The sequence below is a fragment of the Rousettus aegyptiacus genome, unplaced genomic scaffold (genome assembly GCF_014176215.1).
Source record: "Rousettus aegyptiacus isolate mRouAeg1 unplaced genomic scaffold, mRouAeg1.p scaffold_m13_p_6, whole genome shotgun sequence".
NCBI lineage: Eukaryota > Metazoa > Chordata > Mammalia > Chiroptera > Pteropodidae > Rousettus > Rousettus aegyptiacus.
The window spans coordinates 56,592,725-56,609,225 of record NW_023416309.1 but is presented as its reverse complement, the minus strand read 5'-3'; the positions used below and the strand labels follow the sequence as shown (position 1 = coordinate 56,609,225).

Sequence of the window (16,501 nt, the reverse complement as noted above, 5' to 3'; positions counted from 1 at the left end):
TCAAAAGTAAAGGCTTTCTGGTCCATGAAAGATGCTGTAGACAAAGATTAGAGAAAGATGAGAGTGGAAGTTGTTGGCAGTTTCAGAACCAACTGGGGATACCTGGAATATTCAAAGAAGTCCTGCAAATCGAAAGAAGACAGACAGCCTCAATAGAAAAACGGGGGGATGGTGTAAAAAGGCAATTTACAGAAGAGGAATCCCCCGAAACTAGCGAGCAAATTAAAAGCCATTCAAATAAGTATTAACCAGAGAGTGTCAGTTAGAGATATTACTTTACATCTATGACACTGGCACAGATTGGAAGGTGGGGTGACCCCGAGTGTTGGAAGAGACGTGAAGATACGAAATTTTCGTGCACTGCTGATAAGAATGTAGAAAGTTACTCAGCTATTCTGAGGACAATCTCGGCTGTTCTTAGCCAAAGAGGATAAGTCCTATGATCCAGAACCTCACTGTGGATAGACCTTCCCAAGAAATTCTCAAAGAGAGCCAAAATGAACATGTACGTACAGGTATGTTCTCAAAAGGGACAAGGACAAGGACAGGGGTCGTTGGCAGCGGTGGGGACTTGGAGAAGCCCGGAACCCCAGCACTGGGAGGGGGGATGGTTTACGTGGTGTGTGCAGGTTGCCGTGGGTGCGTCCTGCAGCCAGACATGGTGTGGCTTAACATTAGTGCTCCGTGAGGAAAGTAAGAAATGGGGGAAGTGAGCATTGGGAACACAAGAAAACGAAGATTTTTAAAAGGCCGGAGCGAGAAACAAAGGGAAAGCGGCATGCGTGACAACAGTCCACACACACACACAAAATGTAGACACAACGTAAGTTTAGAGTCATGAGGGAGGGGTCATGAGAAAATAATCATCTACGGTACGTCCACGAAGTAGATTACTAAGGTCATGTAGGAACTTCGTAAGTGCTTATGATGTGGTGCTAAATTTAAAAAACCAAGACACAAATTGTATCATCATATGAATATGAGCATCTGTAAATTTTTATTATTTTTATTAAATTTATTGGGGTGACATTGGTTCATAAAATCATATCGGTTACAATTCTATAAGACCTCATCTATATTACATTGTACGTTCATCACCCAAAGTCAAATCTCCTTCTGTCACCACGTATTTGACCCCCTTTACCCTTCTCTGCCCTGCCTTTCCCTCTGGTAACCACAAAACTGTTGTCTGTGTCTATGAGTTTTTGTCTGTTTGTCTGTCTTGTTTGTTGCTTTCAGTTTTATATCCCACTTGTGAATGAAATCATATGGTTCTCAACTTTTTCTGTCTGATTTATTTCACTGAGCATGATGACCCCAAGACCTGCCCCTGCTGATGCAAATGGCAGTATACCATCTTATGGCTGAGTGATATTCTATTGTATATAGCTATCACATCTTCTTCAGCCAATCATCAAAGGACACTTTGATTGTTTCTATGTCTTGGCCACTGTGAATAATGTTTCAGTGAACACTGGGGTACGTATATCTTTACTGATAAATATTTTCAAATTCGGGGGGCAGATACCCAGAAGAGGGATTGCTGGGTCATGAATGTGGCCATTTTTTAAAAAAAAAAAAAAAAAAAAAAAAAAAAAGAGTGTAGACATACATATATACATAGGAGAAAAAATATCAGAAGGGAAAAAATTAAAATGCTACAAAGAGTAGTATCAAGATGATGAAATATATTTATTTTCATGCTCTGTTTCATAATTTCTTTGTAATCTATACTCTTTGCAATCTATACTTAACTTTCTTTCAAACAGTATACTGATCATTTACAGAGAAAGACAGAAAAATAACGTGTTTTTACCTGAACTTACAGCGAATCTAGGTAATTCCCGGATCTTCCCACCGACTGCTAAGTTGGTCGTGTCGTCAACTTGAACCTCACCTTCCACATTCTCTCGTGACGTACTTCCGTCTCAGCGAGCATGACCGTGAAGGGCGTCTGGGGTGAAGGTCTTTTGGGGCACATCATGATTTGGAACTGTGCTTACAGGAGCCTTAAGTTTCGACCTTGAAATAATTCCATCAAAAAGTTGAATCTGCCCACAGTTACTAGTGGTCACTCTTAAAGGACGTTTACCGTGTGCTCAAGGCTGGGCCAGTGTGGGCAGGGAGGGCAGAGGAGCTGGTTTTTTTTTCCTTTCTCCTTTCTCTTAAAAATTTTTATGATGATTTTTTTCCTGTTTTTATACAGGTGATGGTAGTAGCATAAAGAAGTCTTTGGAGAAATTGTGCTGTAGCATCTTTGTTTTTACTTTTCCCTGTTGACAATCATAAAAGCAAGAACCATTTCAGTGGGAAAAGATCCATCTGGGGTTAAAGAGAAAGAGATGGGGCATGACTTCAGAACAGGCAAATGTTTCGAGTTTGTCCAGGACCGTTTCGTTACTTCCTGGTCTAAATTCCGATGCCTGTTTGTAGAGACGCATTATGAATGAAGACAAAGCCGTGGAATTAATTTGCCAAGGGATCCTTTCACAGAAGCTATACATAGCTCCAGATGTCAACTTTAGCCCAGCAAGGAATCCCCAGAGAGAATAGATAAATCTCAAGTATTGTTCACAGATTTGCAGCAATCAGAAACCACCCATATAATACAGGACTGTTCAATTTTTTTCTTTATCCTTCTAAATTTTTTTTCTCTATCTCTTTCTACTCTGCTCTCTCACTTGTTCCTCTCTCTTAAGACACATAGTGAAAGGATGTCTCTGAGTCTAATCAGATATCTGTGGTTTTCCTTTCTCTCTATAACTGTCAGGAAAAAGAAAGTGGATAGCAGTTATCTGCAAAGTATCCTGTATTTCACCTTTATTATCTGTGTGCTACACTATCCTAGATCTAACCCCTTGACAGTAATAAAGAAGAAATCTTTTTAAGAAATTGATCTACCATTGCTGCCTATTCTTCATGAGAGGATGTGAGCTTTTCATTTATTACAGAATAATCGTTCTTATGCCAAGGTGTGTGATGCAATATGTTAAAAGCATGTTCTCAGCCATTCATCAGAATTAATGGCACCCGAGCACATGGAGGAGCTTGGGGTGTCCTGCATAGATAGTGGCCAGGCAAGTGCTTAGGTCAGTTAGGTCCTGGTCATACAAAGAACCATAATAGCATGTCGCATTTAACAGAGCACCTGGGGAGAAGATCAAAGAAATTGCTGTCATTTAATTCACCTTTATATAGTGTTTCTAATGAAACTGTTTTTAACGAAAGAGGTGGAGAGACAGGGATGATGGGAAAGAGTTTGAGCTTTGACGTTAGATAGCCATTGGTTTGAATTTTAGTATCATTATCTACTAGAGTGTGACTTTGGGAAAATGGTTGAGTCCCCCACCCCCCGACCCCCTCGTCTCAGTTTGCTTATCTCTACAGTGCAGGGAGGAAGAGGAGGCAGGAGATGATAGTGCCCGCCCTGCGCGGTTGTTCCGAAGCCTTGAACAGAGGCTCCAGCGCACAGTAGGCAGGCATTCAGTAAACAGCAGAATTCTTTTTTTAATTACATTATCTAGCCTATGTAAATAATGTTAATAATAGTGGTTACGGACAGTGGTTCTCAAATTGTGTTTGGGGAACCCCTGGAGGTCCCTAAGAATATTCTTCCATAAAGATGTCATTTGATTTTTTTTCACTGTCATTGTTTTACTAACATATAGTATAGTCTTCCAGAGGCTACATGATATGCAATGATACAATCGATTGAATGCAAAAGCAGATCAAAGAACTGAGCTATCTTACATTATCCCAAACGGTTAAAGAGATTTGCAAAGGTGTAAAACTGTGCCATTCTCTTTACTATCATATTTTTAGAAAATAGTTATTTTTCATAATATTATGTTATTTACATTACCATGTAGGTTACCAATTAAAATGAATATACAGATAGCTTTTAATATATAATCAATAACCAGTTTTGAAATATGACTTAAGGAAATATAATGGAAAATCCACAATAGTACCAAAAATATAATATACCTAAGAGTAAAGTTAATGAAGCGTGCACATGAATAAAATTATAAAACTTATAAAACTCCATGAAGCAAAGGAAACCATCAACAAAACAAAAAGACAACTGACTGAATGGGAGAAGATATTTGCTTATGATACAGAGGTTAATATCCAAAATATATAAAGAACTCATACAACTCAACAACAGCAACAACAACAACAAAAATCTAATTAAAAAATGGGCAGAAGATCTGGACAGCTATTTCTCCAAAGTGGAAATACAGATGGCTGATAGACATGAAAAGATGCTCAAGGTCACTAAATCATCAGAGAAATGCAAATTAGAACCACAATGACATATCACCTCACACTTGTCAGAATGGCTGTCATCAATAAATCAAAGAATGACAAGTGTGGCGTGGGTGTGGAGAAAAGGGAACCCTCATACACTGTTGGTAAGATTGCAAATTGGTACAGCCACTATGGGAACCAGTCTAAAGGTTTCTCAAAAAATCAAAAATGGATATACCTTCTGAACCAGCAATTGCACTTCTGGGTATTTATCCAAAGAAAACCAAGCAATAATTCATAAAGATCTCTGCACCCCTATGTTCATGGAAGCATAATTTACAATAGCCAAGATATGGAAGCCACCTAAATGCCATCAACAGACGATTGGATAAAGAAGTGATGATTCACAGATATACAATATGGAATATTACTCAGCCATTAAAAAAATGAAACCCTACCATTCGTAACGACATGGATGGACCTAAAGGTTATTATGAGTAAAAGAAGTCAGACAGAGAAAGATAAATACCATATGGTTTCATTTACATGTGGAAACTAAGGAACGAAAATAACAAACTAATCAAAAACAGGCTCATAAATATAGAGGACAGTCTGGTAATGGCCAGAGGGGTGAAGGGGTTGGAGGGCTGGGAGAAAGGGATATAGGGTAAAAGAAGTACAAATTAATAGTTGAAAGATGGTCACGGGGATGAGGAGCACGGCGTAGGGAATGCAGTCAGCAGGAAGGTAATGGCTGTGTGGAGAGCCAGAGGAGAGAAGGAGCAATTAGGGGGATCATCTTATACACTATATAAAAGTCTAACCACTGTACTGTATACTTGAAACTAATAATAAAATTTTTAAAAATGGAGTTGAAATGAAAAATAATTATAAAACTCCGCTGAGGGACATAAAAATGATTTTTAAGATAGAGAAACAAATTTTATTCTTAAGTAGAAATACTCAATATTTCTTTCCAAATCGAACTAGAATTCGACAGAGTCTCAATCAAAATGCCAAGAGGACGTTTTTGGAACTTGACAAAGTAATTCTAGAGGTCATGGGGAAGAACTGACCTGTGAGAATAACAACAACAACAACAAAAAACATGAAAGAGAAGAATAATGGAGCACCTGCCCTGGCAAATATTAGAACCTATAATGCTGGTTTCTAAACAGTAGGTACTGGCATAGCAATAATCAGACAAGCGAAACAGAATCAAATGTGCTCAAGCAAATCTGAGGTTTCAAAAGAAAATAGAATTTAAGGAGGATGCCCAAAGTCAGTGAGTGAAAGATGGACCACTTAGTAAATGGATATGGGAAAGGTTGATAGCTATTTGCATCCCAGCCTCAGTCCCTACACCAAAATAAATTACAGGTGGACTAGAGGGCTCAATGTAAAATGGTAACTGTAACTGTAAAATTGTTAGACTAAAACAGTGGGGAAGATTTTTATGCTCTTGAAATAGAGCCTTTGTCAATAGAAACACCAAGGCTAGAAAAATTTAGAGAGAAGATTGAATGTTTTATTATATAAAGAACATTTAACTTTCTTTATGTCAAAAGACAGCATCAAGACTAAAGACAAACTGAGACAAATATTGTGTGATATATGAGTCATTGTTAATTTACAAATACAGCTAATCAAAGAATATCAAACAGAAAAACAAGCAAAGGACTTAAATAGGTTATTCTCAAAAGAACAAATGGCTTTTAAACACACAAAGATTCAGCACACTAACACTTAAGGAAATAAAAATAAACCCTACTATAAAATGTTCTTTCCTTTATCCAGTCAGCGAAGATTTAAGAGGGCAGAAATACGTGGTTTACACAAGAGTGTCGGCTGACAGGCACTTGCGCATGGAGTTCATGGGAGTGTAAACTGCTGCCCCTGTGCTACGTGGGGATTTGCTGATAATTCTCAAACAGTAATAATAGCAATAACCAGCACCTGTCTTCTAGTGACTTCAACAGGCGTTACTGCTACTGGTTTATTATTAAGCAGGACAACGGCTGTTGTTTTAGGGATAAAATACACACGCATACCATACACGCACATAAAATTCTATCTAGGTAATATTCATTGACTTCTATTTTATCATGAGATTTTTAAAAATAAGGAGTTGATATTGAAACTTAGTAAATAAATTTTTGGTATCTATTGATAACACACGATGGAATATATTAATAGATTTCTTACTATTACGCCATCTTTACTTCTCTACTAAAAACTCCTCTTGGTCACAATTCCTTTAATATCCCACATAGACTATTTTAATAGAGGGTTCCGATTTTCCCCCGGGTCTTGAGTGAGATTGGCCGTTGTTTTGTCAATAAGCTGGTCGGTTTGTGGCATGCCCTCTTTTACAACTTCAGACTTTCTAACAAGATTTTTTGAGTCTTTCCTTATTTCTCTGTGCTCTGAAGAAGCTAAGGATGCACAGGAATTATCTGTTCCTTGAAGGTTTAAAGGAACTGCCCATGACATCCTCTGGGTGTGGAAACATTGCAGGGTCATCTTCTTGAACAACTCGGTCCTTTCATTGGTTAGCATTTAGATTTTCTTGTTACCTTTCCTTTGATGATGGTCTCAGGCATTTGCCTTGGAACTCATTTATTTCGTTTATATTTAAGTTGATTAGCATAAAATGAAGCAAAGTATTATCTTTCAGTTTTTTTCAATATCTGTGCTTAATTTCCCTGTGTGAATCCTAGTTTTGTATATTTGGGCTAGTTAGTAGGTTAACACACTGCATTGATTCTTCCCCTTTCAAAGAACTATGTCATATTTACGAGTGATGCCACTTTCTAATTTATTAATACTTAATTCTGTGTCTCAGTTTTTTAATTCTATTTTTTAAGATTTATGAATTCTTAATAGCAGACGATTTTTTAGAACAGTTTCATGTTCACAGCAAAATTGGGCAGAAAGTACGAATTCTTTTTGTTACTTAGATACTTGAGTTATGTGTGTTTTTTCTTTTTCATTTAATTAAGTGCTTAATAGGAACTGCCCTTAGAGTCCAACTTCCGCTGTATCTCAACAGTTTTACAGCCGTGTTTTTATTTTCGTTATCTTCTAGATATTCTATCTATGGTTACAAGCTTTATTTCCTTTTCGATTAAAAAAAAAAATGTGTTAGCAAGAAGGGTTTTTGTTTGGCTTGGAGGTCCGGGGCTTTGTTTCCTGTGTACTTTTGTTACTAGCTCCTAAGACATTTGGCAGAGATTGTGGTACTTTTTCTCCTGCGGGGAACACTTCACGTTCCTGTCGTGGTTTAGTTGTGAAAACGTGTAAACGTGCCACTGGTACTTGAATGCGTATACGCTGTGCTAAGTTAACATATCTATAGATCCCCTTTGTCAGTTACGTGATTCAGGTTTCCACATGTTCACTTCTGTTTCCTGTTCGGTTCCTGAAGGCATTTCGAAGTCTTCCGTGACGATTCTGTTTCCGTGGGTTTTCTTCTGCACTTCTCGAGTTTTCCTATATTTCAGTGATAGATTTCATTTAGTTGAAAAGATGATGACAATTTTACCTTAGTTATGTACTATACCGTTTGTAATAGCAAAAATCCTTTCCATTCCAAGTGGTGGAAAGCCCAACTCAAACGTGTTTAAATGGTTAAGGGGAATGTACTGGTTCTTGTCAAGCTTGCTTTAGGTAAGGCTTGCTCCAGCAGCCCCCGATGATGCCGCCGAGACCCTGGTTTCTCTCCCCCTTTCTACTCTGTCTTTTGTGGTATTTATATTATTTGGGTGCCCATCCCAAAGCAGAAAGTGAGTCTTTACCACCTTAAGGCACATGGCTAATAGGAAAATGACCAGTCCCTCAGGAGAAAGTCAGAACAACGTTGGGGGAACAGGGTCTGGAAGAGCGACCAGCAATGTTTATTCTTTACCTTCACAAGTCATTCCATGCCTCGTCCCTTGATTTTCACTTTGTTTGGTTTTCATACTGTCGCCTGCTGCTTTTTTTCATTCTGTTTGCCATATCTTAGCCTATCCTAGATAGTATTTTTCAATGTATTTATCTATTTATGTCCTTTAGAAATGAAACCCCATCCGTCGACTCACCCTTATGGGCGATGCACCTAGATTCTCTTTACGCCTCTGCCCTGGGAGCAAAGCTAAGCTCTCCTCGTGGTAGCTTCAGTTCTCGCTGTTGACCTTGGAACCCTCGCCGTGTGTAGGATGCTTACGTTTGCGACGCCGCCTGCATGGTCAGACAAGCCCCGATCACTGCCACAGCCGTCACTGCCCCGTCCGTGTGCCCGTGCACCTCGGCGCCTCGCTGCTGTTGAGACCATACACTCACTCACTGAAGTCCCCCCTCTTTTCCCCACCCCTTTTACTCTCTCACGTCTCCCTTTCTCTATCTTGTTCCCTCGAAGCTAAGCCTCTAGTCCTCCAGCAGGGCCCAGAAGGAGAGGGAGCTGAGCCGTTCGCATAAGCCCCTCTGGCTCCTGAGAGTGGCATCAGTGTTACAGAAAACAGAAAATGTTTGATGGGAATGTTTTTCCCTTTTCTTTCGATAATCTGTTATTTCTGTGATCAAATGTTAACCAGATACAAAAGATTATGAATTACACTTAGATGTAAATGACGGCAATTCAGTCACCATGTACCCAACCACCCAGCTGAAGAACGATTTTTTCCACTTACCTTTGAAGTCAATGCCCTGCATGTCTCTCCCGCCTCTCGTGGCTCCTGCCACTCCCTGCTAGCTTACCGTGATCGCGGCCTCCGTGTTTATTATTCTCATTTTTCTTTATAATTTTATTACATGTTTATATCCCTGAACAATAGATATTTGGTTTAGGTTTTAAAGTTTTTGCGCACGGGTTCTTCTCTCCTCCCTCTATGAGTTTAGAAACCGTGCATCTCATTTTCATTTTTTAAATGGTTACCCTAGAGATTTTAACATGCACACTTAATTTATCAAAATATATATAACTAATGACTCTCTTTACTCTCCTCTCAAACAAAACAAGACCTTAGAACACTTCAATTCTTATCGCCACCTCCAGACGTCAGTGCTATTTTTTGTGAGTTCTGATACATCTTCTTTCAGCTCAGGGATTGTTAATATTGTTTTGTTTGGTGCGTCCCTGTTTAGCTGCACACGGTTCTTACGTCCCAATCCTTCCATCCGAATCACATTCCTTCTACCCAAAGTCCAGGTTTTAGAATTTCCTTTACTTAGAATTCCACTGACAGCAAAGTCTTCCAGTTTTATTGAAAGATATTTTACTGGGTGGATGATACGAGGTCAATAGTTACTTTCTCCTATGATACGGTGACATCATTCCATCTCGTTCGGGCTTCTGTTGTTCCTATTGGAAAGTCAGCAGTCAGTCTAACTGCCATTCTTTTGAAGGTAATGTAATTCCCTCCGGAGTTTTCTAAAGACTATCTCTGTTCCTGATGTTCTTCCGTTTCCTTGTGACGGGTCTACGCGTAGGATTTCCTTTTATTTGTCCACCTTGCTTGGGATGCCCTGGGCTTTCTCAGTCTGTAGACTGGCATCTTTCGTGCGTTGTGGGACATGACTGGCCGTTAACCTTCGAATGTCACCTCTGCGCCATTTTCTCTCACTGCCCTTTCGGAAGCTCTGGTTACCCGCACGTTGGCCCCGCTCGCTCCATCCCCACATCTCGTCAACCCTGTCTTCTCTTCCATGTCTTCATCTCTGCGTGCTTCACCGCGGGAAAGTGTTTAGACCTGCTTTCAGTTCGCTGACTCCCATCGGCTGTGTTTAATTGCTCTCCATTAAATTTTTTTAATAATCATTCTGCTTTTTCATTTTTAAAGTTCCACTTGTCTATTTTTCAAACCTGTCCAGTCATTACTTATACTCTCTTATTTTTTAATCGTATTTTCATTAACTTACTTTATTTCTTTAAACATTCACTAGCCTTATTCTGTATGCCCTATCTGTTAATTTCAACAACTGAAAGACGTGAAGGTCTGATTGTCCCCTCTGCCGGCCTTCACTCTTGATTCATTCTTTTTTTTGTGGCTTTTACTATGTGTGTATGTTTCTAGGAAGTTTATATGCATGAGACCCAGGTTGACGGTAGATTTGCCCCAAAAGGAGAGGTAATTTGCTTCTGCCAAGTACTTGGGAGGACAACTGGCCTGGAGCTACTTTAAAATAGCCTGAGATTAAGTAGCCTCAGTCTGAATGAATTCAAGGTGCCAATCTGTACGTTGGCAGCTTCTGCTTGTGAATTCTCATGGAGGCACACCGCTCCCAGCACTGTGCTGGGAAACACACTTTTGCTTGCATCCGGGGATCTGGTTTCTAGGTCACTCTTACACTGGCTATGTAACTCCGTGGAGCAGGGTTTCTCGGTGTCATCACTACTGACACCTTGGACCAGATGATCCTTCGTCGTGGGAAGTTGTCCAGTGCAGTGCAGGATGCTAGCAGCATCCCCGGCCTTCACCCCGTAGATGTCAGGAGCACGTCTCCAGCCATCACAATCAAAAATGTCTCCACACATTGCCCCATGTGCCCCAACAGGGAGAATCACCCCCAGTTAAGAAAGCTATTGCATCTACAGCCATGCCACCCTGAACAAGCCCGGTCCCGTCTGACCTCAGAAGCTAAGCAGGGTCGGGCCTGGTTAGCACTTGAATGGAGACCACCTAGGAAGACCAGGTGCTGTAGGCATAAAAAATAAAAATTAGGGATTGTAAACTGACAAGGTCCCTGCAATCTGTGACGTCAACCAAGGGTTGCCTCGCCTAAAAAAGGAAGGAAGGAAGGAAGGAAGGAAGGAAGGAAGGAAGGAAGGAAGGAAGGAAGGAAGGAAGGAAGGAAAGAAGGAAGGAAGGAAGGAAGGAAGGAAGGAAGGAAAGAGCGAGTGAGCCACTGCTTTAGTCTCCTGTTAGACCCCATCTTTGTGAACATCTTGAGCTTCATCTCCCCTTCCTGTGGAGCTTTGAGAGTCAAAGTTTAAGGTTATCGTGTTAATTGAATGCTCTCAAGAAGAAAATCAACCTATCTCAGTGACCCAATTTTTGTCTGGATTCTTGCTTTCTTTTAGAGTTGGTTTCTGAATATTTCTTACTAACTTTCTAGTTCACCGACACTTTTAAAAGGTGTGTGTGTGTATGTGTGTGTGAGAGAGAGAGAGAGAGAGAGAGTGTGTGTGTGTGTGTGTGTGTGTGTGTGTGTGTTTCACGGTTCCCAGTCTGCCACCTTACCAGGAATGTGAGCTCTTTTAACATTTTTTTTGTATCATTATCTCCTTTCACCCAGTCTTTATTCTCCATATGTCTATAAAATTCTTACTTTTAATAGTAGGAGCAAAATGACAAAATTATAGATAATTTATTTTAATCAACATATTCGAACCTCTTTCCATTACCGCGCCTTAGAGGAATAGCTTTAAAATTATCCCAATTGTGCTTCAGTTGTTCCCCTTCGCTTTTCTGTCTTGATCGCTGAAATCTGTTGTGTTCTGGACCCGGCTTTACCTGCTCACGAAAGCCGATCGATTGTTCAGGTTTTCTCTCAACTCTGCATTCAATGAAGTCACACCGGCGGGCTGACGCGGGCCGTGCTGGGAACATCTACACGAAGGAAATCGGCAGGTGTGCCACGGATAGATATGGACAGAAAACGGAGAGTAAGAAAGACGAGGCTTGCTCATGTAGTTCCTTTGTTGTCGGCTCAACCGTGTATGTCTGCCTCGTCATGGGCTGGATTGTGTCCCCCCAAAATGTGTTCGTTGTAGCCCTAACTCCCGTGTCTCAGAATGTGACTGGATTTAGAGAGAGGGTTTTAAAGAGGTGGTTGAGATAAAATGAGGTCTTCATGGTGGACTCTAATCCATTATAACCGGTGTCCTTATAAGAAAAGGGACTTAGGACACAGACACACGCAGCAGGAGGGCCACGTGAGGACACAGGGAGAAGGTGGCCGTCTGCACTCCACGGAGAGAGGCCTCAGAGGAAACCAGCCCTGCAGAGACCTTGAGCTCAGACTTCCGGCCTCCAGAATCGCGAGGAAATGCATTTCTGTGGTTGAAGCCCCCAGTGCGTGGTACTCAGCATGGCCGTCCTGGTCACACCACTGCAACTTTTCATCCTGACTTTCTTATATTCTTAGCCTACTCTGGGGTTCTCCGAGTGTGCCCAGCCTGCACAGTGGGGCCGGCGAGCACCTGTGAGGAGAGCACACTGCCATCGAGGCCAAGGGCGTGGACTTGGCCGCAAGGTGGAAAACAGGCAGGAAACACTTCTGTCACTGGAGAATGCCCCCAAGGCACAGGGGCCACCAGACCAAGATGCAGGCCCAACCACCAGGCAAGACCGATGCAGGCGAACGTCCACCAGCCCAGCCGTCCTTCCTGAAACACGCCCCGGGGTCCCCGCCCCAGGGGCAGCGATGTCATCATCCAGAAGTCATCGCCCCCAGTTCGTGTAACTGTCACCCTAACGGGTCCCGCCTGGAATCTGCAAAGCCAGTTCCCTCGCCGCGTTCCTCTCCAAAGCAGCCCACCTGGCGCGAAGGCGAGCCCCAACCCGTCCCAGCGATAGAGAAGAGAATCTCCTCAAACCTCGATTTTCCTCGGGAAACTCCGAAACCCTGGCCATCTGCGCTCATCTACAGTTTATGGGAATAAACCCTCCCATTACTGAAGCGGATGAGCAGCCTCATGCCGACCCCGCCTCCTCCATGGAGGACCCACAACTGCAGGAAGGGAGGGGGAGCAGAGGGGGCCTCGGAGAGCACCCCCTGTCCACTGCGCCTTATTTCCATCTGACACTCTTTTGCCACTGTGGGTTTTTTTCTTTCTTTCTTTTATTTCTCTCTTTATTCTTTTTTTTCTAATCAATAACTAGTGGAGCACAAAAAGGGACTTGCACGGGCTCCGATTTGCTGTATACATCACTTGAAGTGTTACATTTCAGAACCCAATTTTTAAAAATCATTTATACTTCAGAGCAGAAAAATAGCAACATTACTAGAAGATTCAATTAAATTATCCCAGGTTAATGCGTTTGCTGTCAGCAATGAATAACCACAAGTGAACAGCCAATGAATTGACTATAATGCTCTATTTCTTTCACAAATCTATAGCCTATTTTGTGAGCATATTAAAATATATTTTCTAATGGGGGGGAAAAATGAGATGCACTTCTGTTTACTCCCTTTTACAGCAAGTTAGTGCCTATCATTCCCAGGATACTGGTTTCCTTAAAACTACGACAAAAGCTTTTATCTCTTCAAGCCCCAGAGGACACTGGGAAAATCTCTCACTTGGGTTAACTTTGCTGAATATATTTAACCAGTAAATTATTTGCCTTCCCAACTGGAAGAACCAATATACATTTATGTCCCAGGAATGGTTTGTTTTACTAACTTTATGAGTGAAGACCTCAATCGTAGCAAAGCCAAGGGACATTTAATTAAGTTATATTTGCTTTTTTCATGATCTTTAGCTCTAGCTTATAAATCAAGAATCAATGAGTACTTAATTTCCTCTTATAGCATTAAAAGTAATTGCTTCATAAATTCACTTTAGTAATCCAAATATTTGCACACAGTACAGCACAAAGAGAAGTTGTTTCACTGATGAGATCCTAACTTTTATTTTATTAGTATAAAATGGAGCTTGCTCATTTTATAGCTTATGATTTTCCTTGCTGCCTCAAATTCCTTTTTGAAGCAGACAGGATATAAATTTAAAATAAATACAATTATGACTTTGAGGGGGGGAAAAAGCCAGTCTACTTATTTAAAATATAAAAGAAATCATAGCTGTAGATATAGTCCTGCTTAGTAGAATATAACTAGAACGAGCAAATTCTTTCCCCCAAAATTGTGAATGCTCAAAAAGCAACAAAAATATTTTCAAGCCTGACTTAACCCCTACTTCATCTGTATATTGTACTGCAGGAGAAGAGGTGAAGGAGTAAAAAATAATAATAATAATAAATAAGTTATAAAATTATCTGTGCTACTTAGCTTTTGGCTATTGCTAAATTTACTCTGCTGAAAGTGTTTTGTATTCTTTATCTGCTCTGTTCATAATATTTCCCTAAATTTAGATACCGCATTAAGATTTACAAAACTCATTTATAATCTCTGAGTCATTCTGGTTAATTCTCCATAAACCAGAGACCATTTTTGTGGTGGTACCGATGAGAACTAAAGGGAGACAGGAAAGAATCCAGGGTCGTCTATGGCAGCATGTGGCCGAGCTGGGCTGGGAAGGACCCAAGTCTTCAGATGCCAAGTCCAAGGTCATGGCTGCCCCATGGCTACTGTAACTAGTGATTGTTTCACTGCACATTTGTGTCGTAACACCTACTGCGCGTCAGGTACTTAGGGACCTTAGAGCCCAACTACCACGTGGACCTAGAAAACATTATGATGATTGAAAGAAGCCAGCACAGAAGACCACCTATTACGATTCCACTTATATGATATGAAATGTCCAGAACAGGCAAATCTATAAAAGCAGAATGTAGATTCGAGGCTGCCTAGGGCTGGGAGGATGGAGGAATGAGGGGTGGAGTGACAGGTGAGGAGAATGGGGTTTCTTTTGGGGGTAATGAAAATGTTCTAAAATTGATTGTGATGGTAGATACACAACTCTACAGATATAAAATCATCGAATTGTACTCTTTAAATGGGCAAAGTGGATGGTATATAAATTACATTTTGATAAAGTTTTTTTAAAAATTAGAGATGGCAACATGCCTCTTGCCCCAATGGGGTGGACGCTAACCTACTCTTCCCCAACTGCCTCTGCACATGGCTAAGCTCCCCCAAGGCAGGACCCACTCTGGCCCCAGGGATAGCCCTGGGGACAACGTGGAGCCCTAAGCTTTCCTCTTGCCTCTGCCACCCCCTAGCATCTCCCACTCCAACCCTGAATGAGCACGCGGGGTGCCCTGGGGCGCCCTGGGGCATGAGCGTGTTAGGTAAGCGAGGTCATCATGTTAGTGACCTTTCATTATCAGATGCCAGACTCCTCGAAGACCAATGACAGCAACCCCAGGGGAAGGGTGTGTAGCCATGAGCTCTCAGTCGGGCACCCCCACCGGAACAGGTGCCCTTCATTCCCTGGGGTCCCCTTACCTGCTGACACCAGCCCTAGTGCTCTGGGCTACACTCAGCTCCAAGAAGTCCCTGGAGGTCTCCAGCCAGCCACGCCTGCGGCCATGCGGATACACTCAGCTGATCGATAGTTTAAATGGCCTCATTCCAGAAACTCATCAGGAGAAAAATCACCACTACAATTTGTCTTATCTTAATGAGCCCCCTCTTTCTGCCTCTCTGTCTTTGCGCAAGCGGGTAATTCTGCCTGCAACCTGGCTTCCATGCCTCTACCTGGTGAAAGCTCAGGTCCAAGGCAAGGCCACCTCCTCCACAAACCAATCGATAATTCTCCACGGGTTTTCTTAAAGTCAACAACCGATGACTTTGTGATATGATCGGCCTTTTATGAACCAGGGATACAGGTCCTGAGCTACCAGCTTCATCTTTCGGTGGCTCCGGCTCAAGGCCCTGTGCCCACAGATGCGGCTCCTGCTGGCATTATTCTACTTGAATTGAGTTCAGTCATTTAACAAGCAGAGACTAGGATGGGAGCATATAGCACCAGAGAGCTACTTCCAAAGGCTGAAAAGAAAAAGAAGCACATTTCTCCAGTGATATTGAATGAGACAAAGGAAGAAAGAAACAGCCTGAGGTCACAGCCAACCGTCAGGGCGGAAGATTTCTATTGGAACACGATGGAAGAATCAAGATTTATTTTTTGAAATATTGTAATTAAATAAGCATTATAGAAACTTTTGCATATCCAACTTATTTATAGCTTACAGCATCAAGAACCACATTAGTATGTTGAATTATAAGAATGCGTTGCAGTCCGCTAGCTGACAGCACGTCAAATTATTTGCAGATATTTTCTGGAACAGTACCCTTGAAGGATGCCAGCCCCATTCAGTGTCACCTTATCACACGATAGGAACTGAGTGTGGGGATGAGCTCCAAAGCCAAGGACATGTTAGCTCCCTACGACCTCTGCTGCCCGCCTATTTGAACGAAGGGTTTCCCCCCATCCCAGCCGCAAGCCTTGCTGTATCTCGGGCATTTGCATCTCTCTGCTGCTCTTCAGAAAGATGCCTGCGGAAGCCCCCGGTGAGAAAGCGTGCTCTGGGCGGGAGATCGTGAGTACATTAGTCGCATTTAAGAGGCTCTTTATCCTCCAGTCTGC

General features: G+C 41.7%; 1 pseudogene; it reads left to right on the top strand.

Moving 5' to 3' along the window:
• Positions 1-10,817: 10,817 nt before the first annotated feature.
• Positions 10,818-10,935, top strand: LOC118604828 (annotated as a pseudogene).
• Positions 10,936-16,501: the final 5,566 nt, after the last annotated feature.